Source organism: Lissotriton helveticus, chromosome 10 (assembly GCF_964261635.1).
Source record: "Lissotriton helveticus chromosome 10, aLisHel1.1, whole genome shotgun sequence".
Taxonomy (NCBI): Eukaryota; Metazoa; Chordata; class Amphibia; order Caudata; family Salamandridae; genus Lissotriton; species Lissotriton helveticus.
This window is the reverse complement of record NC_136071.1, coordinates 437,337,059-437,362,979: the sequence shown is the minus strand read 5'-3', so window position 1 is coordinate 437,362,979 and position 25,921 is coordinate 437,337,059. Positions and strand designations below refer to the sequence as shown.

General features: G+C 44.5%; 1 protein-coding gene across 4 annotated transcripts in view; it reads right to left on the bottom strand.

Annotated features, from left to right (window-relative positions):
- The window catches only part of CFAP70 (cilia and flagella associated protein 70), a 1,288,671-nt gene that overhangs the window by 52,562 nt on the left and 1,210,188 nt on the right, over positions 1–25,921 (bottom strand). The gene's annotated exons all lie outside the window — the stretch shown is intronic.

Here is a 25,921-nt window from a genome sequence, read left to right as displayed (position 1 = left end):
GGGCCTCAAACTATATGCAAAGCCAATGGAGCAACCAGGGATTTGGAGAATGTTAGAATGTTATCACAAATGTAATACCAGACCGTAAACAGGCTGCCATACATTATTTTTTAGACCTACAGGCATCACTAAGTAAAGACAATTTGCCTTGTACACCACAGAGTTATATTGGTTCTGATGGACACAGTTCCCTCCACAAGGCACACTATAGAGAATGTGACTCTTAGAATAACTGTGCATGTTTAAGGGTGGGCAAATCAGAATTCCACATTATTTGACAACAACAGTCTAACTAGGTGTTACCCGACACAATTCTGTTGGTAAATACCATGGAGTATGCAATTTATATATGCACAAAAAGCGCATGGCAATTATACCATGGAATAAACAGCACTCGAAGTGATAGAGTTAACCGTAAAATTCGCCCCATGTTTGAATAATTTTCTTAGTCTGACAATGTATTTTGTGTGACTGATGTTGGCCTGTATTCCGGAAAGAAGAGTTTCATGCTACAGTACTAAAGGATATTAGAGGGATAATAAAGAACTATGCAAATGATGTTCCCATAAACAGAGTGGCTGTAGCCAGAGCACTCTACTTGTTGCCACACTTTCTTTGTTTTGTGGACAAGAGAGAATGATGGGGGTGGGGGAAAGCAAGAAAGGGAGACTTCTGGGGCACAATCAATTCGGTTTTTGGATGTACCAAACTGGTGGGAGGTTTTTATGATTAGTAGTACCAATAGGCAAACAGTGAAAGTACCCTGTTCAGCAGTCAGACCAGTCATTGGTGGAGGTGGGAAGAGAAGAAAAAGTTACTTGCAATCTTAAGGCAGATTCCTCACTTTAAGAATATGCTTCCTGGCATCAGGCTAGTCTGGAAACCTTTTTCACAGCAGTAACTCTCCAGGACCTCTAGTTTGCGCTGTACAACGTTAGCAGTGACTCCCTAACAACACCAGTGTATAACAGTTGACAACCTGTGTGCTGACATATGTGCCTAAAATCTTTTTTTGCACCCCAGCAGCGTATGCAGAAAGGAACCGAGAGAACATTACCAGCAATAACAAATACAGAAAACATGTTTGCATTCTTTGAGATCTTATTATATGAGGCACTATTCATCAGGAGACGAGGGAAGGTGGTGAGGAAACTGTGGAAAAATCATGTATTCACCATAAAATAAGTGAAGGTAAGTAACCTTTTCTTCTGATGAATACATCTTCCGCACCTTAAGAGTTATTCCCACAGGTATACCTCCCTTGGCAGTGGGTTATAGTGTAGAGTAAACAATGAAGTCAGGCAACACAGCCCATGCAAAGTAACTCTCACTGCACACCTGTGCTTTGAGGCATCAATGTTTGGCAAAAGTATGCAAAGATGACCTGCCTGGCAGATGTCAGCCACTGGAACACATCTAATAAGAAACTTGGAAGCTGCCATGGCCTTAGTGGAGGGAAACAAGGCATAGCAGATATTCACACATAGATGATCTAAAGTGAAATAGCTATGTTTGGTCACCACCTTGGCCTTCTCGGCTCGTTATGCTCACAAAGAGCTGATTGCTTATTCTGTCCTGTCAGATGTGGTTGAAGTAACAGATTACTTTACAGCTGGGTTTCAGTCTATGCAGTTGCTTTGCCTCTTTGGTTGGGTAAGGAGGAGGAGGGAAGAAAGATAGAAGGGTGATTGGCACATATAAAAGGCCAAAACCAACTGGTGCAACAAGGCTGGGGTGGTGCGGAAGTACAACTTGTCTCAGTAGAAAACTGTGAAAAGAAGATGAACTAATTGGCTTCAAGTTATTCAACCCCACATGCAGAAGTTATTGCAACTAACACTTTAAAATAATAAGTTGAACTGGGTAACTATGCAACTGCTCAACAGGAGATACCATTAAGAAGTCCACACAAGATTCAAATCTCACTCTCAGAGCTCTTCAGAGAGGTATAGCTTTGGGTGCTCCCTTGTGTCTGGACAAAGCTACACCTCCCCGAAGAGTTCAAATGAGAGCAAAACACAAGTCAGGGGTTGCTTCTATGCATATCAGGTTGGCTTGGATGGTATTTTACTAATCCAAAGCTCTTATACTGTACGTGTAGAAGTAAAAGGATTTTGTCATTTTACAGTTCAGCATGGATAGCCCTTTGCTAATCCTATGCTTAAAATGTTTTCTGTATAAATGGCAAAAGGCTTTGCCCCTTTCTAGCTCGGTGTGGATGGCACTGTGCTAATCCTATTCTTAAAAACGTTGCCAGAAAAACAGACATTTGAGGTGAGCAGAGTCAGAGTGTCGATGCCGTTGCAGGGTGCTCTATATAGGCGCTGCTCTCCACCTAAATTTGGAAACTACCCAGAGTTCTCTGCTTCCTATTTTGCATATATATATATATATATATTACCTACTGGCGGTCGCCAGTAGGTATATATAGTTAGGATTTTTTCTCTATGGGATTTTTGAAAATTCTATGTCTAATAACTTTGGCGTTTGTGGACGGAATTGGCTGAAATTTTCAGGAAAATGGCACATTTTGTTTCTGAGCAGCCCCTGAAAATTGGGGGGGGTTTCGTCCAGGGGGGGTCGAGAAAAAAGGGGGGTCCCAAAACGTGTTTTTAACATTGAGTTTTCCATAGGGCGGTTGGCCTCACTTTTAGCCCGAACGGCTGAATGGATTTGCACGAAACTTGGCAAAATTGTAGGGACTGGTAGCCCGATGTGCCTTTTGTAGGTCTCAATATATGTGCTCCAGTGGATTTTGAGAAATTAACGTTTAAAAAAAGATATATATCTGTAACAGCGGACCGGGCAGCGTCCCAGGACGCGTACTTTTCGCGCAACGGAGCTTTGTGAAGCGAAGCTGATTGGTTCTCCGGCGTCTGTCAACATTCCAAACAGTCCGTAGCGGCCGCCATCTTGTCTCTCGGTAGGATCGAGAGACAAGAGGAGGCGAAAGCGAAGGGGCAAATGACCATAAGGGGGAATAGTAGATCCTCGCTGACCCCCTAGGTTTGATGTGGAGGTTTTAAAAGGGCCCCGCGGGGCAAAAAAAAATAATAATAATAATAATCGAACGGCTGAATGGATTTGCACGAAACTTGGTAAAATATTAGGGACTGGTAGCCCGATGTGCCTTTGCTAGGTCTCAATATATGTGCTCCAGTGGATTTTGAGAAATTAACGTTCAAAAAAAGATATATATCTGTAACAGCGCTCCGCTTCGCGTACTTTTCGCGTTACGGAGCTTTGCGAAGCTGATTGGTTCTCCGGCGTCTGTCAACATTCCAAACAGTCCGTAGCGGCCGCCATCTTGTCTCTCGGTAGGATTGAGAGACAAGAGGAGGCCAAAGCGAAGGGGGAAATGACCATAAGGGGGCATAGTAGATCCTTCCTGACCTCTTAGGTTTGATGTACCATTTTGCCAAGTTTGGTGTAATTCCGTTCAGCCATTCAGGCTGTAGACGTATGTAAATGTCCTATGGAATATTGCATGGGGAAAACACATTTGAAAGTGTTGAAATTTAGAACCAATTAAAATGTTACTTTGGTTTTGTATTTGTGTGTGATGAAAGTTAATTGGTTATGTATATATGTCAAATGAGAGGAAACCACAGCCATTTTGTGATACTACTGTCTGAGGTACATTTGTGAGGAATTTTTGGTGGTGAATTTCTGGTGTTTGATTTACACAGTACTAACACTTCTGCTACTTTTAAAAAGGTGAGTTGTTAATTTGTAAGGGGAACTATGTTGTACACTTGAAGATAATTTGAAAAATGTTTTCTGTTATTTATTTGCAGTCCTTCTGTTATACTAAATACTTGATAAAGTTAGTTTTATATTATGTATTACTAAAAACGATAAATGAAAGTGATTATTTTTTTCTGCAATTTACAGCAAGCAATTTCAAAATAAAATGGCTCACAATGAAGAGACCGTGGCAATTTCTTTTGAATTGTCCAACACATTGATTGAAATTGAGAGCACCAATAATGAAATATTGTCACAAGGAGGACATGACTTGTATGATTCCATTAGATTGATTGAAATGGACAGCACCAAGAATGAAATATTGTCACAAGGAGATGACTTGAATGATTCCACTACATTGATTGAAATTGAGAGCACCAATAATGAAATATTGTCACAAGGAGGAGATGGCTTGTATGATTCCATTAGATTGATTGAAATGGACAGCACCAATAATGAAATATTGTCACAAGGAGGAGATGACTTGAATGATTCCACTACATTGATTGAAATTGAGAGCACCAATAATGAAATATTGTCACGAGGAGATGACTTGAATGATTCCACTACATTGATTGAAATTGACAGCACCAATAATGAAATATTGTCACAAGGAGGAGATGACTTGAATGATTTTTTTGATCAATCTCTTGATGGCGAATTTATCGAGTGTTTGGAGACCATAGAGTTACAAGAATCATCATTGGAGACTTTTAATGAGGACATTGCTGATGAGGACATGTTACTAGTTCTTTCAAATTTAGAAAATTCTGAAGAATAAATTTATATTTAGAAATCAAAAATTGTTTGAGACATTATTCATTTTTATTTTATGAGGTTGTAGCGAAGTGATTGTAGTATAAAATGAGACTTATAGTATAGAGTGCAACATTTTTATGTTACATGGTAAGTTTACTCATATTTACTTCCCTTCTGCCACTATATTATCTCCAATGTGTATTTGACATGTCTTCTTCATCTCCGGCCTCCTTTCTCTCACTGTGTGTCTCCGATGCATCTTATCGCTGGTATTTTGTGTAATTACAGAAGAGAGTAAAATAAAATAGTTCGGAACGTGAAAAGGGGGCAAAGTAGAGTACTCCTCACCCCCTAGGCCTTTTTAGGCGGTCCCAAAAGGATCAGTTTCTGCTTTCCTGAGAGATTATGGTATGAGTTCCATATACCACAATAACTTGCATTACAACATGCAAGATATCTATCTCCTATTACCAACTTTTGGAGATATTCGCGCTAAGCGCGAATATCTCCAAAAAGTAACACCTGCCCTGAGCAGTTCTTAGCCATGTTATCCAATGCGAGGTGGATAACATGGCTAAGAGCATTAGCTCGGTAATGCATGAATATCGCTGAGTTTTTAGCGATATTCATGCATTGCGGCCGTTTATTATCGCATTTGTGATAAACCTTGATAATAGCAAGGTTTATCTTCGATAATTTCTGACGATGCTTAGCGGTAAAAAATTCGTTGGTAAGCATCGTTAGCGATAAATATCGCTTAACTTTGGTAATATGCCCCAACGTCTGTTAACGTTCGATTCGAAGGAAATGAGGAAGTGTTGAAAAACATTGTCTGCGCCATCTTGCCTTTTTTGAAATGCCACACTTTTGTCGTGCACGGCAGCCATTTTAGATGTCTTGACCAGACCCACTCTCTGCACGCTGTCGATTCGTAGCATGGCTCCTCACCCTCGCAAGCATCTTCCCCAGGCACTGGTCACCCCCGCTCTCTGTCTTATGCATGGGCAATAAACCTCCCCCCATCTGCGCTGCTCTTCCCTGAGAATCACACTGTGCCCGCCCGACACCTCCCTTTCGCCCTATTCACTACCGCACCCTCTGACACTCCTCTTCCTCTGTGTCCGATTGTCCAGGCTATCAGCTAGCCCTGCAGATGTAGTTTATGGCCCCAGCTGTAAAGAATCACCCCTCTTCAAAGGAGTTATAGTAGATCAAGGCCCACACCCGATGAGATCCGTCACACCACACGTGTTCCTACTATCTGAAAACTATCCTGTATTGTGATTGGGGAGGGGACCGAGCCTGAAGCGGAAGATTCCAGGAATGACTCTTTGTACATCAAAGTTTTTACAATTATGTGTCACATAAAAAATATATAGCACTCCAACAAAGTAGTAGGAATATAAAACTTTAATAACATATAAATATATACAACAAAACAAAAACAGTAAAAACATTTAAACAACGAAGAGACCGTGGCAATTTCTTTTGAATTATCCAATAGATTTATTGAAATTGACAGCACCAATAATGAAATATTCTTGTCAGTAGCGGTCTGTTGTGCGAATAGTTCCAAGGCAGCAGAACGCGCTGAAATCTAGATGGCACGAAAGTGATGTCTAGCAAGTTGCCGCCCAGCAAATAACGGCGTGGGGCGCCGCGGGGGTGAGTGAGTCCAGTAGGCACCACAGCTATTCTTACCGGCATTGCAGAATTACTGCTGGGGACAATGCCTGTGCTGGAGCAGGGTCACAGCAGAAACAAAAAGGATTCTGTTGAAGATGTTGTTGGTTTTCAATTTGAAAACAGTTCTGGTGTCAACTGCTATGCTAATGTAGTGGTTAATGTTTTGTTTTCTCTAGAAAATGTAAAAGAGGGGGAGGCAGTCCAAAGTTCCGTTAAAAGGGCAAAGGAAAGGATCGGTGGTTTGAACTATCAGTCAAAAAGGGGAGGGGGTGCAACAATTTTTCCTACCGGGTCACCCTGTGCTTTCACCGGAAGTGAGGTCTGCAGGATTCTAGTAATTCAAAGTGAGGCTGGCGCCGACGTCCCACGGATACAGTTTCGTCACTCCACGGGTGATCATGGCAGTCATTCCCCATCGGGGGTCGGAGACTCCCGCGGCTCCTCTAGAATCTTCAAGGTCGTGGAGGACTACGGTGGTGGAGTCAACCAGTGACCGGGCCATTTCTTTATGCTGGGCCCGCTCTTGCCAGGTCGACCGCCATTTTGAGAGTTCGGTAGCTACTGGCGATCGCGGGGTCAAATGAGCGGACGGGCTCCACCCTGCCGGGCGAGACGTTGCAGCATGGCCACAGTGGAAGAACTCTTTTCCGGGCGCCTGGAGCGCTGAGGGTGCAGCTGGGAAGCCTCCACTGGGGAGGCGGGAGAGGCCTGTTCGCACCGTCTCTCCCTCCCAGTGCACCCCACGGCGTCTCGCTTGAGATTTGTTATGGCCGGACCAGGCGATGAGGACGAGGGGGGGGGGGGTCGGAGGCATGTGCAAGACATCCCCCCCAGGGTTGTTGCAGCAATTATACAAGAAAGAAGAAGTGTCCCGTCCGTCTTCGGGCCGGGCTTCCGGTAGATGTCGGCCGGACGCCCCTGGCTCTGGCCCCATGAACGGGTTTCTTGGTTTATCGGCTGCAGCCGGATCCCGTCGGCCTCGGCCCCCCGACCGTTGGTGGCCGGACCGGAAGAGCATGTGGCGGGACTACCTGCAACTCTCAAGGGCCACCGCGGCCGGACTGGGAGAGAGAGGGGAGGGTCGAGGAGACATTCCCCCCCCCTGCAACTGTTCAGCGTTGTAAAGGCAATCCCCTGGCCGGGTCCCGTTGGTCTCGGCCTCTCCTCCGGCTACACCCTACGTTAGGATCTCCTGGCCGAGGCGTGGCAGCAGGACCTGCCTTATATGGGCTGCTCCCGGCTGGGCGTAGCCGGAACCCTGCCCCACCTTGGAAGTTTCCAGAGTGGGGGCGGATGTTCTACTGACTTGCATTTTCCCTAGTCTATCGATTTTTTTGGCGTGGCAGGCGGTGGGACAGCGAGGGGTGATTTGGTTTCTCTTACTGTTTTTCTGGTCTCTCACCACTGGCATATTTTAACGTTTTCTTGTTTCTAGGACATTAATAGGTTTTATCATTACGTTATGTTATCGTTTCTTTGTTCGTTGTTTAATAAAAGTTCATGTTCATCAGTGGCCTACTGATTTTCGTTTTCCTATTCTTTTCTTTCCAGGTTGTTTCATGCTAAAGTTTCTGTTAACAGGATACAGTGATCACTTCGTTATTATTGCATATGTCCTTTTCACTAGGGGTGCTCTCTGGTCGGGCCAGATGACGTATGTCTAGTAAATGGTCCGGGTGAAACAGGTGCATCAATCAGTGGGGAGTAGATAGGCATGACAGATTACAACGGGGGAGAAAGGTCCGCATTACGTACCCTTTCACTACTTGCAAAGATTTTCCTACGTTTATTTGCAAACAGGGAATACCTCCAAAAAGAACTAATTCCCAAACAGTCAATGTTCGGACAATCAATCAATCAATGAGGAATGAAATAGGTACGACGTGTTAAAGGCTTGCGTTACCTACCCTTCACTATCTGCAAAGGGAGAGAGAATATTCCTATTCTTCCTCGTTTGCAGGCAGAGAAGATCCTTAAGAGAACCAACTTCGAACAATTCAATGCTCGATTCAAACAATCAACAAGGGGTACTGTGAACACAAATGAACGCCGCTTATGTACATACGCATTGCTATTTTCAACAGGTTGTTCCTAATGTTTCTATTTTAGCGAGGTCAAAAAGAGATCCCATTAGTGGCCTACTGATTTTGCTCGATTCCTTTTGTTTTTTTACACGGTTTTTCGCTATCTGCAAAGACTAAACAGAGTATTTTGACTCTGTGCTTGTTTGTAAATAGAGAATGAACCAAAGAGAACAATCAATCAAATGGAGAGAGAAGCAGGCACGACGGATTACAAAGGGGGCAAAGGGCTGCGTTAACTACCCTTCACTATCTGCAAAGAGAGAGTACTCCTAATAGAAATGAGGGGTGGGGGGCAGCATTCAAAGCAGATCAGTGTGCATAAACACGAAAATGTTTTTACTTACCACGTACTTGACATTCGACAGCTTATGATATTTGCTATTAAAAAACCATTGAAATTCACTGAAAAAACCATAGGTTATAGACCATATATAGTTAGGAATTAGCATTTACAAAACCTTGAAAATTCACTGAAAAAACCATAGGTTATAGACCATATATAGTTAGGAATTAGCATTTAAAAAACCTTATTTTACTCACACAAAACCATTGAAATTCCATATATAGTTAGTTGCACTAACTATATATCGCGCACCCGCAATCCACTGCTGATGATGTCACATATTACATCATTCATGACATGGTCAGTGACATCACTGATGACATCACTGATGACATCTCAAATGACATCACTGATGACATCACTGATGACATCTCATTTGACATCAATGACCACATCACTGATGATATCATTCATGTGACAATACAATGCATCTCCTCACATTTTAATATAACCTCTGTTTCACCCAGTGTTAAAAAGAGTATAATTTTTGAAACCATTGACACACCAATACTAGTTACTACATACGCACTCACTGATTGCTACGTCTACACACACCTTCACTCATTCACCCATATAATCATTCATACATACAATCACTCATCTTTCCAACACTATCATATGCACTCATACACCTATACAGACACTCACAGTCTGCCACTCATCCATGGAGTTACTTACACACCTAGTCAGTCCTGTAAAGAATCAATGAGACTTCCATTTTCTTGTCTATACAGTTAAACATAGAGCACCTTACATTTTCAAACATGTACTAACACATACTTACTTTCTTATACAATCATTGATACAAGTACAGATTGATCTGCACAGAGTCACACACCTCCCAGCTAGCCACACACACACTCAGTCTCCCATACAAATACTTGGGCAATCAATCAATAACCCATATAGTTACTCATATAGCTACTGATCAACACATGCAGCAGTTTACAGAACAACAGACATAATGATGCACAAATTAAGACAGTTTAGTCACTAACCCATGCACTCAGTGAGACACATTTAATCACTCACTCATACATTCAGTCATGCACCTACTAAATCCTTCGTCCAGACACTTATACATCCACTCATTCTTCAATATGTAAGACATATTTTAACTTTACAGAATTATACAGTCACTGGATGTAGTCATCAGTGATGTCATTTGAGATGTCATCAGTGATGTCATCAGTGATGTCATTTGAGATGTCATCAGTGATGTCATCAGTGATGTCACTGACCATGTCATGAATGATGTAATATGTGACATCATCAGCAGTGGATTGCGGGTGCGCGATATATAGTTAGTGCAACTAACTATATATGGAATTTCAATGGTTTTGTGTGAGTAAAATAAGGTTTTTTAAATGCTAATTCCTAACTATATATGGTCTATAACCTATGGTTTTTTCAGTGAATATATATATATATATATATATATATATATATATATATATATATATATATATATGTATGTATATATATACATACATATATATACATATATATATATATATATATATATATATATATATATATATATATATATATATATATATATATATATATATATATATATATATATATATATATATATATATATATGCAAAATATCTCCCCCCTCCGGCAAGCACAGCAACACCGGCGAAGAAGGAGACGGACCACAGGCTCAGGTACGATGATTTTATATATATATTAATATTTTATTTATTTATTTACATTTATACAGCGCGCAGCTACCCGGAGGTTTCCCGGCGCTAGAGAACACCAAGGGTCAGGATGAAAGGCTGGGCACAAAGGAGTAGGGGGACTACTGATTAAAAAGCCAGGTTTTTAAGTCTTTGTGAAATTTAAGATAGTGTTGTACAGTACGTAAGTGAGTAGGAAGAGAGTTCCAGAGGGAAGGGGCTAGATAGGCAAAGAAAGGCAAAGGAGCGTCCTCCCATTCTAACTTGTTTGATCCTTGGGACTAGGAATTTGTGTTGAGTCGAGGATTGAAGAAGGCGTGTGAGATGATAGTGGTGCACTAAGGCCTTTAGATAATGGGGGGCTATGCTGGAGTTCATTTTATGCATGTAGCATATGGCTTTAAATTTGGCTCGACTGTTAATTCGCAACCAATGGAGGTCACGTAGTGAGGCTGAGATGGAAGTCCTTGTAGGAGAGTGGGGTCTGCAATCCTATGGTCACCCCAGATTTTAGCTTTTTGCTTCACTGGTTTACGACTTTCCCTGGCTGTGGGCCTGCTAATCAGACCCACAGCATAGCTGTTCTCTCTCTAAATTGACAACCATGTACTTTAGGTGCATTTACCAATTGGTACTGGGCCACCCTACCAGTCCCTGTACCCAGGGCATAGGTGTACCCAGGGCCTACCAGGGGGTGAAGCATGTATTATGCCACCCCTGGCTGGCCATCTAAAACTGACACAACTGGCTGCATGACAGCTGGGGCAAGGTGGTGTAATCACCCTTTGCTATAGATATAGTATACCTATATCTAACCCTAAAAATGGACACATATATTCCTATCAGTCACTCCTATGGCAGGCCTTATCAATCCTGAAGGCAGAGTGCTTGGAATTATGTGAGATGGTGCTCTGGCATGAGCTGAGCCCGTCTGCAGCTTGCGGAACCAAGTCCTAATAGCTGTTCCATGATAACGCTATACCATATACTCTTAAGTGCATTATCAACCTCGCGGTTAAATGCTAACTCTGGTATAACATTATCAAAACATGTCGAGTAAGGTGTCATACGAATTGGAATACTACCCCCTCGCCAATTCTGGTGACGGGGGTAGCATTCCACCCTTCTAGAGGGGCACGACATGTATGTAACTGTGAACCCCGGTTAAAGTTAACTCGAGCCTCAGCATCACAAAATGGATGCTGCCGCCACAGACACAAGTCTGACCTCCTGCTGCTGGGAGTCCTTCCAGTGAGGGAGGCTTGGACAAAGGGTTTCCTGCCTTGGGAGGTGCTAGCACCACCCCAGACAAGATTTTGTGTATTGGGTAGGACAGGCCTGAAAGGAATGAGACATGCCTGGGGCACACAAGGTGTCCTGTGCATACACCGGTTCAAACCAGTTGCTGGGGCATCCCTGCCCCAGCTCTGGCGCGAAACCGGACAAAGGATAGGGGGTGTAGCCACCCCCCTTCCTGGTCCCACCCAGGGGAGGGACCTAGTCAGTAGTGCAGCCCCCTTTAGGAGAATAAAGGTAGGAGCTGGTCCCATTCCAAATTAGATTATCCTGAACAATTCAACAAGAAGAAACTCTGGACTTCGACGTTCTGCTCCACAGAAGACTGAAGAATCTCCCTTGTGGGCAAGGAGTGTCCACCCTGCACAAGCAGGCACCATCAAGCGTCCAGCGGCTTCACTTTGTCGTCTTCCCTCGAGGATCCAGACTTCAGAGCCCGACGAGACCCGGATTCCCAGACCTCTTCGACCTCAACCTACATCTGCAGCAAAGCTGAGACCCGTGGGTGCGATGAGACATGTGGGACCGGCCATCTTGAACGAACCTGCACTTCGCTTCCAGCACGACTCCCGAGGTAAACTCGACCAAGTGCTTTGGGGATTGAGAAGCCCCAGCCCCGAGCAGCCCCTGCACCGAAGATCAGCCCTCTAGCATCCACGAGATCTGCGTGGGGCCCTTCGGCTTGTTTGCTGCTCGACGCGTTGTCTGGCCACTTGCCGGCTGGCTAGTGGCCTCCTAGACGACGAACCTTTGAATCTTTGCTGCTGGCCTGGTTGCTCCAGACTGGCCCTTGCTCCCTTCCAAAAGAGGGGCACCCCGGACTCTCCTAGTCCGCACCAGACGTCTTTTCCACTCACCGCATGGGTTGCCTTTGCCAAGGCCTGTTGACTCCAATTCCGGATCCGACACCGCTGACAGCGAGAGCCTGCGTGGGACAGCTCGTGCCTCCATCCTGGTCGTCAAAGACACCTCCTTGTCCACGGGGCTGCAGAGTCAAGCGTCCACTCTTCACCTGATCGCGACGACAGCACCTGGTTCCTTCCTGGTTCCACACCGGTCACGGGCTAGTGACTTTGAACCCTGTCCCCTCTGCTTTCAGGTCCTCTTCTTCACCAATCCACCCTTGGATCGCACCTGACATCTTCCTCCTGGTCGCCTGCAGCATCTTTTCTTTCAGGCTCCATTGACTTCAACGCGAGAACCCGACACACTTTGACACCTATGCACCGCAGCCCGTGGGTGAGGTAACAAGAGCATTTCGGTGCTCAAGGGTAGTTTAACTGTCCTAGTGTCCAGTTCCACAGTCGTTTTAGTCCTAACTAGTCAGGATTGTCCGTACTCACCTTTTAACTTGAACTGTACTGTCCATAGACGTTGTTACGCATCTCGCGTGTGAGTTCACACTCTGCACACGCGTCCTGTGGGCCTCCTATTACTTACCTAAGGTGAAGATAGCGTAGTCCTAGCGAACCTCCAGCCTCTGGACAGCTCCATTCCTTTTATCGACTTTCACATTCCACTTACTTAGTATATGGTTTGTCGTGCCTCTAGGGCACCATTGTAATTTTGTGCAACTTGTCGTATTTTTCGTAAGAGATTGTCATGTGCTTAGCCCTCTGACCGCATAAAGAGTTCAGAGGTGTTGTTATTATTAAATATACTGTTTATTTTCATAACAACCTGTGTGGTGTCCTTTCATCTGGTATTCAAAGGGTTATATTGTGGTAAAACAGCTGGCTTCACATGCCAAAAGAGTTTAGCCTAAGACTGCTTTGTCCATGCTACCATTAGGATAGCTGGTCTATAAGGTTGACTTACAACCAATCACCATAAGGGTTGTTTGGACTGATACAAGGTGATCAATAGAACTAGTGAGCATCATATATCAGGCCAAACTTCTCACATTGGTGTGCAGCGGTTGGGATTTGAGCTTGCTGTTGTTTTTATCAAATATAATCTTGAAATATCATTTGAAAGATCACATAAGGTACTCTAGGTACATATAACAAGCTTAGAAATACTCTGAGTTCTACTGAACCAGCTGTTGTAGTAGGAAGGGCCTAGCACACCCTGACTACAACTCTTAGCAAGGGATCAGTAGGAAAAACCATAGTGTAGGTAGGTGTATCACTTACACCTCACTAGAAAGCATGTCTACCCATGGAGAGCCTTCAGAGACTCCCCTAGTGGTTAGTGACCCTCCACAGGTCCTTTCCAGATATGCAGCTCTCAGTTTCCAGGAAATGAGACAATTGTGTACCTCCAGGAAATTGAAACAGGGTTCTAACCCTACCACTCCTTTTCTGTTAGGTCTCTTAAAGACATATGATGCCAGAAGGGCTGCCAACACAGACCCCTCTAATCCAGATAGGAGCATGCTCCCCTTAGAAGGTACTCGTGGTGATCCAGATCTCTCTGAAACAGAAGATGTAGAGGAGGAGGAGGAAGATGAGGAACCATCTGGGGATGAGGCAGACAAAGGTTCTGTGATAGTCAGCAGACTCACAAGGGCCAACTTAGACCTACATAGGGAAGGAAGTGGGGGACCCCCAGTGCTGAACCTAAGCAGGCCTAACTATGGAGTTAGAAGATATAGATCTCATTCTAGGGACTCCAATAGATCTGTGCACTCTCGTGCATCTGCTCAGAGGAGGATGACTTCCCCTTCAGAGGAGAGAGCATGAGGCAAAGATGAAGGAGACTAATCTGAGGATCCAAAGGGAAGAACTTGCCCTGGCCAAAGAGAAGCTTGCCTTTGCTAGAGAGCAACAGTTGAGTGGGGTAGTCCCCACTGGTGGCAGCAATATCCCTAGGGATAGAGAAAGAGGTTTTGATACTAGAAACCTGAGTAAAATAGTGCCCTCCTATAAGACGGTAGATGATATCCACAAGTGGATAACTGCTTTGGAGAGAGCCTGCAAAGTACAGCAGGTACCCCAGAGTCAGTGGGCAGCTATATTGTGGCTCTCCTTTGAAGGTAAAGGTAGAGATAAGCTCCTCACTGTTAGAGATGAGGATGCTAATGATTACCAAGTCTTGAAAAATGCACTGATTGATGGGTTTGGCTTAACCACTGAATAGTACAGGTTAATGTTCAGAGACACCCAGAAAACTCAGGCTCAAGATTGGACTGACTTTGTTGATTGTGCCACTAAGGCTTTTGAAGGCTGGTTACTGGGAAGTAAAGTTACTGATTACACAGGATTGTATAATCTAATTATGAGAGAGCAAATCTTAAATAATTGTCAGAACCAGTTGTTGCATCAGCACTTGATTGACTCAGATCTGACCTCTCCCCAAGAATTGGGAAAGAAGGCAGACAGATGGGTCAGGACAAGGGTCAAGCAGCAGAACCAGAACCAGGGTGGTGGCCAGAAGAAAGCAGACCAGAAGGGTAATGAGAATAAGCAAAATGACCAGAAGTCTTCAACAGGGCCCCAACAACCTAAGGAGGGGGGTCCCAAAAGAAGAAGAATGATGGTCCTAAGAAACAATGGTGCCAATACTGTAAAAGTAAGACTCACTGGTTTAGTGAGTGCACCAAGAAAGGCCAACTCCTACCACTACTGTCCCTAAGACACCTGCACCCCCTAGTACAGTTAGTAGTGGTAGTGTACCTCCCAAGGCTATAGTTGGGTTAACCCTGGGAACTGAGGTGGGTTCTGACTTAGTCAGAACTCCTACTCAGGCAGTTCTTGTTTGTACTGGGGACATGGATATGACTCCTACTATAAGTCCTAGTACTCTGGGCAAATACAGACAAACGCCTTTAATAAATGGAAAAATGGCTCAGGCCTACAGGGACACATGTGCCAGTGTCACCATGGTGGCACCAACATTTGTGGACCCTGACCAGATCATGCTAGGTTCAGATTACCTAGTGACCAATGCTAGCAATGTCACTACCAATCACAGTATGGCAGTTGTTAATTTCTCCTGGGGAGGGGTAACTGGCCTCAAAAGGGTTGTAGTTAGTTCAGACCTCCCAGTAGATTGTCTTTTGGGTAATGATTTGGAATCCTCACTGTGGTCAGATGTGGAGTACAGGACTCATGTAGAAATGCTAGGTCTCTCCTCACATGTCCTTGCTGTGACTAGGTCACAGGCCAAGAAATGCCCAGCTGAACTAGTGCTGGATCCTGGAAGAATGGACCAGACACTACCCAAGAGGAAGAGCATTAGGGGTAAGGCTGAGCCTTCTCCCCTGCCTCAGGTTGAGGATCAGCCCTCTCAGGAGGCTGACCCCAAGACCCCAGAAGGAACTGTCCTAGAAGAGCTTGAACCTGAACAGGTTGAGTTTCTTGGGACAGGGTGGCCTTCCAGGACAGACTTGAGGCAGGCACAGTTAGACTGTTCCTCCCTTGAACCCCTCAGACAGCAGGCTGCTGCTGAGGCTGCAGGGAATGCTACCGGTGCCCATAAAGTATATTGGGATGATAGACTCCTATACTCTGAGGCAAGAGACCCCAAACCTGGTGCTACCAGGAGGCTGGTCATCCCCTTGTCTCTTAGAGGTTTCCTTCTCACCTTAGCCCATGAGATTCCCTTTGCAGGTCACTTAGGCCAGAACAAGACTTGGGACAGGCTTGCCCCACACTTTCACTGGCCTCATATGTCTGAGGACACTAACGAGTTTTGTCGCTTTTGTATCACCTGCCAAGCCAGTGGCAAATCAGGTGGCACAACAAAGGCCCCTCTTATACCACTACCTGTGGTGGGGGGTACCCTTTGAGAGAGTGGGGATAGACATTGTTGGACCAATGGACCCCCCAACAGCATCTGGGCACAGATTTATACTGGTGGTAGTGGATCATGCCACCAGGTATCCAGAAGCTATTCCCCTTAGGACCACTACAGCTCCTGTTGTGGCCAGGGCCCTACTTGGAGTTTTCTCCAGAGTGGGGTTTCCTAAGGAGGTTGTCTCTGACAGAGGTGCAAACTTCATGTCAGGATACTTGACTGCAATGTGGAAGGAGTGTGGTGTAAATTACAAATTTACCACACCCTATCACCCACAGTGCAATGGGCTTGTTGAAAGATTCAACAAGACCCTCAAAGGGATAATAAAAGGGTTACCTGAAAAGCTTAGGCGAAGATGGGACATCCTTTTACCCTGCCTCCTGTTTGCTTACAGAGAGGTCCCACAGAAGGGGGTTGGTTACAGTCCTTTTGAGCTTCTGTTTGGACATCCTGTCAGAGGACCCCTATGTCTTGTGAAGGAAGGATGGGAGTTACCTCTCAAAAAGCCAAAGCTTGACATAGTGGACTATGTACTTGGTCTCCGCTCCAGGATGGCAGAGTACATGGAGAAGGCATTTAAAAACCTTGAGGCCAGCCAAGAACTTCAAAAAGCTTGGCATGACCAAAAGGCTGTCCTAACTGTTTACCATGCAGGACAGAAGGTGTGGGTGTTGGAGCCAGTGGCCCCAGCAGCTCTCCAAGACAAATGGTCTGGACCCCATACCATCATTGAGCAAAACGGAGAAGTCACCTACTTGGTGGACATGGGAACTCCCAGGAGCACTCACAGAGTACTTCATGTGAATAGGCTCAAAGCATTTGTCAACAGGGAGGACATGGGCTTGCTCATGGCCACAGATGAGGGGCAGGAGGAAGAGAGTGACCCTCTCCCAGACCTGCTCACTCAGAACCCTGATGATGCGTCAGTAGATGGTGTAGTCTTTTCTGACAGCCTCTCTGAGCATCAACAAGAGGATTGTAAACAGGTTCTTCAATCCTTCAGACAAATGTTTTCTCTGACCCCCAGTCAGACAAACTGGTGACCCATGAGGTGGGCACTGGAGACTGTCTGCCTATAAATCGTAAAATCTACAGGCAACCTGACCACGTCAGGGACTGCATAAAGAAGGAAGTACAAAAGATGTTGGAATTGGGAGTCATTGAACCCTCAGAGAGCCCTTGGGCTAGTCCTGTAGTTCTAGTGCCAAATCCTCACACCCAGGATGGTAAGAGAGAGATGAGGTTTTGTGTAGACTACAGGGGTCTCAATGCTGTCACTAAGACAGATGCCCATCCAATACCTAGGGCAGATGAACTGATAGACAAGTTGGCTTTTGCAACTTTCTTAAGTACATTTGACCTAACAGCTGGTTATTGGCAGATCAGGTTAGCTGAGGATGCCAAGGCCAAAACAGCATTTTCTACCCCAGGAGGTCATTACCAATTTGTGGTAATGCCCTTTGGTTTGAAAAATGCACCTGCCACTTTTCAAAGGTTGGTGAACCAAGTTCTCACTGGGTTGGATGACTTCTGTGCAGCATATCTAGATGATATTGCTGTATTTAGCTCCACCTGGGAGGATCACCTGATCCACCTGAGGAAAGTTTTGGAGGCCCTGCAAAAGGCAGGCCTCACTATCAAGGCCACCAAGTGCCAGATAGGGCAGAGTCAGGTTGTGTACCTGGGCCACCTTGTGGGTGGAGGCCAGGTTCAACCATTGGAGAGCAAGATACAGGCCATTAACTCGAGCCTCAGCATCACAAAATGGATGCTGCCACCACAGACACAAGTCTGACCTCCTGCTGCTGGGAGTCCTTCCAGCGAGGGAGGCTTGGACAAAGGGTTTCCTGCCTTGGGAGGTGCTAGCACCACCCCGGACAGGATTTTGTGTATTGGGTAGGACAGGCCTGAAAGGAATGAGACATGCCTGGGGCACACAAGGTGTCCTGTGCATACACCGGTTCAAACCAGTTGCTGGGGCATCCCTGCCCCAGCTCTGGCGCGAAACCGGACAAAGGATAGGGGGTGTAGCCACCCCCCTTTCTGGTCCCACCCAGGGGAGGGACCTAGTCAGTAGTGCAGCCCCCTTTAGGAGAATAAAGGTAGGAGCTGGTCCCATTCCAAATTAGATTATCCTGAACAATTCAACAAGAAGAAACTCTGGACTTCGACGTTCTGCTCCACAGAAGACTAAAGAATCTCCCTTGTGGGCAAGGAGTGTCCACCCTGCACAAGCAGGCACCATCAAGCATCCAGCGGCTTCACTTTGTCGTCTTCCCTCGAGGATCCAGACTTCAGAGCCCGACGAGACCCGGATTCCCAGACCTCTCCGACCTCAACCTACATCTGCAGCAAAGCTGAGACCCGTGGGTGCGACGAGACATGTGGGACCGGCCATCTTGAACGAACCTGCACTTCGCTTCCAGCACGACTCCCGAGGTAAATTCGACCAAGTGCTTTGGGGATTGAGAAGCCCCAGCCCCGAGCAGCCCCTGCACCGAAGATCAGCCCTCCAGCATCCACGAGATCTGCGTGGGGCCCTTCTGCTTGTTTGCTGCTCGACGCGTTGTCTGGTCACTTGCCGGCTGGCTAGTGGCCTCCTAGACGACGAACCTTTGAATCTTTGCTGCTGGCCTGGTTGCTCCAGACTGGCCCTTGCTCCCTTCCAAAAGAGGGGCACCCCGGATTCTCCTAGTCCGCACCAGACGTCTTTTCCACTCACCGCGTGGGTTGCCTTTGCCAAGGCCTGTTGACTCCAATTCCGGATCCGACACCGCCGACAGCGAGAGCCTGTGTGGGACAGCTCGTGTCTCCATCCTGGTCGTCGAAGACACCTCCTGGTCCACGGGGCTGCAGAGTCAAGCGTCCACTCTTCACCTGATCGCGACGACAGCACCTGGTTCCTTCCTGGTTCCACACCGGTCACTGGCTAGTGACTTTGAACCCTGTCCCCTCTGCTTTCAGGTCCTCTTCTTCACCGATCCACCCTTGGATCGCACCGGACATCTTCCTCCTGGTCACCAGCAGCATCTTTTCTTTCAGGCTCCTTTGACTTCAACGCGAAAACCCGACACTTTGATACCTATGCACCCGCAGCCCGTGGGTGAGGTAACGAGAGCATTTCGGTGCTCAAGGGTAGTTTAACTGTCCTAGTGTCCAGTTCCACAGTCGTTTTAGTCCTAACTAGTCAGGATTGTCCGTACTCACCTTTTAACTTGAACTGTACTGTCCATAGACGTTGTTACGCATCTCTCGTGTGAGTTCACACTCTGCACACGCGTGCCGTGGGCCTTCCATTTTACTTACCTAAGGTGAAGATAGCGTAGTCCTAGCGAACCTCTAGCCTCTGGACAGCTCCATTCCTTTTATCGACTTTCACATTCCACTTACTTAGTATATGGTTTGTCGTGCCTCTAGGGCACCATTGTAATTTTGTGCAACTTGTCGTATTTTTCGTAAGAGATTGTCATGTGCTTAGCCCTCTGACCTCATAAAGAGTTCAGAGGTGTTGTTATTAATACATATACTGTTTATTTTCATAACAACCTGTGTGGTGTCCTTTCATCTGGTATTCAAGGGGTTATATTGTGGTAAAACAGCTGGCTTCACATGCCAAAAGAGTTTAGCCTAAGACTGCTTTGTCCATGCTACCATTAGGATAGCTGGTCTATAAGGTTGACTTACAACCAATCACCATAAGGGTTGTTTGGACTGATACAAGGTGATCACTAGAACTAGTGAGCATCATATATCAGGCCAACTTCTCACAGTCCTATTGGGAAGTTTACAGAGAAATCTGGCAGCAGAGTTCTGTATTACCTCCAGCTTGCGCATCACTTCCTTGCTTGCCCCTAAGTAAAGAACGTTAACATAATCCAATCTGGATGCTATAAGGGCTTGGATGACAGTTTTTTGGGTAGACAAAGGGAGCATCCAGAGAATTTTCCTTAGCCATTTAAAAATGGCAAAGCAGGTGGAGGCCACTTTGACCACTTGTTGCTTCATCGTCAATTGGTCATCAATAATGACACCTAGATTGCGGGCTGATTGGGATGGGAGAAGAGGAGAACCCATTTGTGAAGGCCAATGGTGGGGGCCCCAGAGGGTTTTATTATTACCGAAAAGAAGGAGTTCGGTTTTTCCACCATTAAGTTTTAATTTATTGGCATGCATCCAGTCAGCAATGTTTATAAGTCCAGACCGGAGCGCTGATGTATTAGAGGTGTCTTTGGAAGAAAGTGAAAAGATGAGCTGAGTGTCATCTGCATAGGAGTATATAGTTAGCCCCGCTTGCTCAGCTATCGTAGCCAGAGGGCTAACGTATATGTTAAAGAGCAAAGGGCTCAGTATGGAGCCTTGGGGAACTCCCTACTGTGATACATGAGTTTTGGAATGAGCGGTAGGGGAGAAGACTTGAAAGGTCCTGTTGGATAGGAAGCTGGATAGACACTTGAGTGCTAGGCCAGTGATACCACGGGATTGGACATATATATATATATATATATATATATATATATTCACTGAAAAAAACATAGGTTTCACACCAGTTATAGTTAGCTGGAAATTTTACTCGCATAAAACCATTGAAATTCCCACGTTATAGTTAGTTGGACTCACTATAACTTGCACGTCTGCAATGCACTGCTGATGACGTCACATATTACATCACTCATGACAGTGTTTTTAAAAAAAAAATTTGATTGGTTAACTGGCTTATTAAGTGTATCTTAGTGAATACATATATTAGCGAGTAATGTTTAAATATTTAAATATATGCATGAGTGATGTAATATGTGACGTCATCAGCAGTGCATTGCAGACGTGCAAGTTATAGTGAGTCCAACTAACTATAACGTGGGAATTTCAATGGTTTTATGCGAGTAAAATTTCCAGCTAACTATAACTGGTGTGAAACCTATGGTTTTTTCAGTGAATTTCAAAGGTTTTTTAAATGCTAATTCCTAACTATAACTGGTGTGTAACCTATGGTTTTTTCAGTGAATATATATATATATAACATTTCTATGGCAAAATGAAACCCCTCATTTTGTTCCTTTTCAAATTAAATGTATTAAGTGTTACCACTTTATTCCAATCAAGATGACTTCAGGTGTGCCATACTTTTGTCATAAGTAAGACTGTTAGCGTTCTAGTTGTTCTTTAGAACACTCTGGGACATTCTGTCATTGGGCTATAGTTGGGCTAAATCTGGCTGATATTTGGGCTACATTTGGGCTCTTTTGTCTCTGGTGGCCATCTTGGGAGACTGCATATCAGAATTTTTTTAATGAAATATAAGAGGATTTGAGAAGTCACTCAAAATGTGCCCTAATTTTTCTTTCTTCAGCACTAATCATAATTTCTATGGCAAAATGAACCCCCTCATTTTGTTCCTTTGCAAATTAAATGTTTTAAGTGTTAACACTTTATTCCAATCAAGATGACTTCAGGTGTGCCATACTTTTGTCATAAGTAAGACTGTTAGCGCTCTAGTTGTTCTTTAGAACACTCTGGGACATTCTGTCATTGGGCTATAGTTGGGCTACATCTGGCTGATATTTGGGCTACATTTGTTTTTTTTTTGTCTCTGGTGGCCATCTTTGGGCTACATTGGGCTACATTTGGGCTCTAACATATATATAGCCCAATGTAGCCCAATATATATTTTTTCAAAGTTAATTTTCGTAAAAACCACTGGAGCATATATCTTGAGACATAGCAAAGGCACATCGGGGTACCAGTCCCTACAATTTTGCCAAGTTTGGTGGAAATCCATTCAGCCGTTCGGGCTAAAAGTGAGTCCAACCGCCCTATGGAAATTAACATGGGGAAAACACGTTTTGGGACCCCCCTTTTATCTCGGCCCCCGCTTGACGGATCCCCCCGAAACTTTCAGGGAAGGAGCGGAGCGTAGCGAGGCAAAGTTAAGGAATATTACAGGCAGATCCCTCATTCGGCGCAAGTTATTCCCAATAGAATGTTGCGGATTTCCTATGGAAAACGCGCCTAACTATAACTACCTACTGGCGACCGCCAGTAGGTAATACACACACACACACACACACACACACACACACACACACACACACACACACACACACACACACAGCCACACACACACACACACACACACAGCCACAGTGCCCCGCGTCACAAGCCTGGACCTTGAAGGGAGGCCAGTGCGATCCAGCACGGAGCTTCTGGGTACAAATTACAACCGTACCTCCTTCAGACTTCAAAAGAGGTGCACAGACACTTAGCAGAGTAGCGTTTGGAGCCTGAACCTTGAAGGGCGGCCAGTGCGATCCAGCACGGAGCTTCTGGATACAAATTACAACCGTAAAGTCTTCAGACTTCAAAAGAGGTGCACCGACACTTAGCAGAGTAGCGTTTCAAATACTTTTAATGGTGAGACAGCACGCAGGTAAGAGGCAGTCAAACCCAACGTTTTTGCTCTGTTCGAGCCTTGATCACGGGAGGCAGTCTCATTTTCAAAACGACCCACATGATTTTCCCTTTTCATCTATGTGGGCCGTAATTTCACTAAGAGCGCGCACAGGAAAATTCTTCAAATATTAAAAGGTGAATAGCGCTGTCTTTTCTTCTTTGCAGATGACCATATTGAGCAAACACTTCTTTTTATATACACTTCCCTGAGCGCTGCGAGCCAAGTCCGCCTAACACAGTTCGTATTTCAGTATCACTCACTGTAAAGAAACGATGCTTCAGCCAGCAGTACCGGAAAATTCCTTTTGCTCCCAACTTTCCTCACACAGTGAAACACGTTAACAGGGGGCAAGCAGGTCAGGTTCCAACCAATTTATTCAGCCACAGTGCCCCGTGACACAAGCCTGGACCTTGAAGGGTGGCCAGTGCGATCCAGCACGGAGCTTCTGGATACAAATTACAACCGTACCTCCTTCAGACTTCAAAAGAGGTGCACCGACACTTAGCAGAGTCGCCTTTTAAAATTTGAAGAATTTTATTGACGACTTACAGCTAGTGTTTGATATCAATTCTTCCACTTCCTCAGTGTTCAATTTCCAATCCACCTTGAGTTTTATCAGTGATTGGATGAATTATAATCACTTGAAATTAAATCCTGATAAAACTGAGCTTATTCTTACAGGTGGAATTGCAAATCCTTGGAATTCTAACTTTTGGCCTTCTATGCTGGGCAGCCCTCCACTTCCAGGAAGCTCTGTTAAGAGCTTGGGGGTCCTGATTAGTAGTGACTTATCCATGAAGGCCCAGATCAGCTCAGTGGTCTCCGCTTGTTTTTTTACCATCCACGAAGAATCCGTAAGCAAAATCATTCGGCAAGGCTGATTGCCCGCCAGCCTATACGACATCATGTTAAACCTCTGATGAAGAGTCTACACTGGCTTCCGGTGGCCAAACGCTGCACCATTTTTAAAGCCTTAGCTGGGAACGGCACAGATTTTATTTCCTAGAGGATATAGCACTACATCCCTTCTCGGAAGCTACATTCCTCCAATTTAAATCTGTTGAGTCCCCACTCATTTAAAAGCAAAAAACACGGGGGCTCAGATTTGCGGTCTTGGCTCCGCAATTTTGGAACTCGCTTCCTGTGGAATGAGGTTGGCAACCCCCTATTTGCAGTTCAGGAAATTGCTAAAGACTTTCTTATTTTCTCAGTCATATTAGTAAAGTCAACTCTGTTGTTGATGCCTCTTCCTCTCAGCACCATGAAACCGCTTGGTGTACATGCACTTTATAAGCATTTTTAACATAACATAACTTATAGGGGTTCTTCAACTTTCTTGCCCTATTCCTTTTGGGAGTGTGTGCTTTATTCAGTTTTCTATTAATCTTCATCAGTTTTCCGAAAATGATAAACATATGCACATTTAGGTCTCCCCAATTTTATTCTTTTGCTCTTATTTTGTGGGAGTACATACAATTAGGAATACTTTGATTAGTTTTCATTTTCATTTAATTTGTAAAACCTACAGGGTTAAGATAAACAAACTGTTGTGGGTTGAATAGGGTTTTTCTCAAACCTTATTCAACCCACAACAATTTGCATATCTTGACTTCATTTTGAGCATTAATTCAACACCACAATCTAGCCCTTATTAATACATTTAACATCTTTTTTCGAGCCTTGAGAAAGACTCAGGCTTGTGTGCCTACAGAGGCAAAGCTTGTGTTGGCTGCGAAATGTTATTGCATCCCATTCTGTGATTGTTATTGGGAACAATTGTCTCAACCTTGGGCACTGCAAATAACAGCATGTGATATGGAATACAGTGTTGTATTATTCCTTTCTACTGGTAATGATCTGTCATTTTATAAGCATGGACACTGTTGAGATCCATTGTTTTCTATTTATGACTTGCATCACCAAAATATATATATATATATATATATATATATATATATATATATATATATATATATATATATATATATATATATATATATATATATATATATACCTGCTTTAAAACTTCATGATTCCCAACACAAAGAACCAAGCACTCGTGGTGGCGAGTCCCAAGATTTTATTGAGGGCTCACGGTGTCCAGACACGTTTTTTATTAAACTGCAATAGGCTTTTTGTGTTCTGTTCAAAGTAATGTAGGTGATAAGATTTATGCTGCATTACACTCTTTGACCTGAGTGTCAGCATCCCATGTTTCTTTTGATTTAACAATTTATAGGATTAAGGGCATCCCTCTGGTACTACTGGGCTAAGACACCACAAATTAGTAACCACACAAATTGGCCTATTACAAGGCATTCTAAAATTAGGGGCCCTCTTCTATCTTTAATGGTGTGATAGTGTGACAGCTGAATCCGAGGCACACTTCAGGATCTGCTTTAAAACATCAAAGCCATCAATGCCCAAGGTGGGAAATGGATTCTTCATATGTTCTGGTAGCATTACAAGTGCCTATTTTGGCAACTCCCACAAAACTTGGACAGAGAGGTCCAATAGATTTGAAGGCAGGTTGTGAAATGTCTGTCAAAATGTTAAATCTTGGCCCCTCGGGAAGGTAAGATCAGCTCCGAGGCTATGACAGTCTAACGTACTACTATGGTAAAAGGCAACACTTCCTCAGTAGAAGGGCCAGAGGAGTAAGGGATGTCACCATTCTAGTGAGGTATCCTGACCACTGATATTTGTATGTCAAGATATAGGCCGGCCTCCTAGTAATTAAAAGGAAGCAGATTGTTAGAGTTATGATCTTCAGCACACTCATTACTCTTATTTGAATAAATGAAGAAAGAATAGCATAATCTTCGCCTCTGTGTCTTTAATAGAATTGAAACTTTCCATTATGGTAGCTAGGAAATGTTTCATTCACCCCCATAAATAACACAAGGTAACTGTCACTAATATCCTTATAACAGGACTTCTGACAAAGGTTGAACATTTGAGATTTTGTGCTACAGCTATAGTATTGAATCTCATGAAGTGAGTGAGGGCAGACTCACAGCATTAGACGATGGAAAAGGGCCCTCTAACTCAAGAGGTTCATCTTCAGGACTGACATTAGAAAGTTCACCTCTAGGGAAATAGGTAATCTTTTTTAAACAGAACAGACTTT